Source organism: Echinops telfairi, unplaced genomic scaffold (genome assembly GCF_000313985.2).
Source record: "Echinops telfairi isolate 266 unplaced genomic scaffold, ASM31398v2 ScPeMD7_7469;HRSCAF=8507_1, whole genome shotgun sequence".
In the NCBI taxonomy this organism is placed as follows: domain Eukaryota; kingdom Metazoa; phylum Chordata; class Mammalia; order Afrosoricida; family Tenrecidae; genus Echinops; species Echinops telfairi.
Window position 1 is genome coordinate 100,527,285 of NW_022111373.1, and position 2,110 is coordinate 100,529,394.

The 2,110-nt window shown below is 40.5% G+C and overlaps 1 pseudogene; it reads right to left on the reverse strand.

Moving 5' to 3' along the window:
- LOC115873750 overlaps positions 1-713 on the reverse strand; it is a 141,573-nt pseudogene extending 140,860 nt beyond the window's left edge.
- Between the last annotated feature and the right edge of the window lie 1,397 nt (positions 714-2,110).

Genomic DNA, 2,110 nt, shown 5'->3' on the forward strand with positions numbered 1-2,110 from the left:
CCAGGAGTCCAGCCTCCAGCACTATCTGTGACCATGTTCTGCTTCCATTCATTAAGCCTTTGGACTCTGACAATTGTTCAAAGTTATACATAAGGTTTTCAGTGGGCAACCAATTCCTTCTTCATTGTCTGTTCTTAGTCTAGAAGCTCTACTGAAACCTGGTTACTTTGGGTGACCCTGCTGGCATTTGAAATACCTGGGACATAGCTGCCAGCATCACAGCCACACACAAGCCACCACAGTACAACCGACTGATAGACAAGTGGTGGTTACAGAATGCCTCATGTTTCTCCTGAGGCATGGTTGGTGGTTTCGAACTGCTGATCTCGGGGTTAGCAGCGAAACACAAAACCATGATACCACCTGGGCTTCTCACTCTCCCAGCGTTGCTGTTACCTATTTTTATATTTATTATCTATCTATCTATCAATTTATTTATTTATTTACAGACTGAGTCTTTTCCTGTCCCAGAAACAGGTGAAGCTTGGCCCGAATGCTCTCCACCAGTACAGTATAAAGTTGCATCCTCTCAGTTTTGTTTTGTTTTTCTTAAAGCTCAATTGAGGTGTTTTTTCCTCTGCACTTATTGTCTTGGGACCCCTAATAAGATCGTACCTGGCCCCTTCTCTATTCCTTTTCCTCATATCACTTATGACAGACTGTACTTTCTGTTTTCTTATTGACTGACTTTCTTCGTAGACTGTAAAGGCCATGGGACGATTGGATCCTCAGTGATTCTCTCCTATCTTAGACTGTGAGTTCCAATGGAACATCTGGCTTTTAATCACATAAATACATTTGCCACTTAACTAAATCAGAGAGCTCTTGTGGGTGTGACGTTACAAACATGGGATAGATGGAATGAGGGGGCTTCAAAAAGTTTGCAGAAAAATCCCATTATCTTTTCATTGCCTTTTCCCACAAACTTTTTGAAGACCCCACATATATAAGTCTTCAAAAGTTTATTGGAGTCTTCAAAAAGCCTGTTGAAAATGCATGGGGAAAATACACCCCAATAAGCTCCTACTAACTTGTTATCACATGTCTGATCAGGCTCTAGTTTGGGGCACTAGGAAGGATAGGACATCAGTTTGAACAGAGGCCCTGCCAGAACAACATGAATTCTGCTGAAACTGAAACCAGAACAAACAGCAAATTTATGTTGAATTTGAGTGGAAAATTTGTGCTTTATGAAAAGATTGTGCGGACAAAGCCCTGAAGAAATCAGTTTTTAGAAGGGGCAAGAGGATGTGGAAGATGAAGTCCATAGATGCAGACCATCCACTTTAATTTTCAAGGGAAATATTGATCTTTTTCATCACTAATTGAAGAGGACCAAAGAATACCAGCAGAAACAACAGTCAACAACTCAATTGGTTCCGTTTACACAATCCTGCCTGAAAAATTGAAATTGGGCAAACTTCTCCCTGATGCGTACCCAAACTGTTGCAGCCAGAGCAGCTGGAGACAAGAATTTCCATGGAAATTTTAAACAAGTAGAATCTAGAACCACAAGTATTTCTTGGGAGAATTGTACCAGGATATGATACATGACTTCCCCAGGGCAATCCTGGAGACCAAGCACAAGCAAAGGAATGGCTACCAACAGGTGGAAGTGGTTTGACTAAAGCAAACGTGGGCAAGCGAAAAGCAAAGTTCATTCCAGAAGCTTTGGGGGATGGTTAATGTATTCTGATTTTTTACTTTCTGGAGGGCCAAAGAAAAATAACATTTTCCTTATTGTAAGAGTCTTGAAAGACAGCCAAAGCTTTTGCAGAAAAAAATGCCTGGGTAAGTTTCACCTTCTTGTTGCTCCACCATAAGGCTCCTTTTTGTTCCTGTGATCAAAAAAGGGAAAATTTGAGAGAGGTTTGATAGGAAATTATTAGACACCGCCTCCCAGTCCTGATTTGGCTCTGGCTTCTTTTTATTTCCTAATTTAAAAAAATCATTAAAGGGCACCCATTTCTCTTCAGTTTGTCAAGTAAAAAAGATTGCATAGACAAGATTAAATTCCCAGGACTGTCAATTCTGTAGGGATAGACCAGATACATGACTTGTATCATGGCTTATAAGTGTCGACTTGGATGGAATATGTTAAGAATATGTA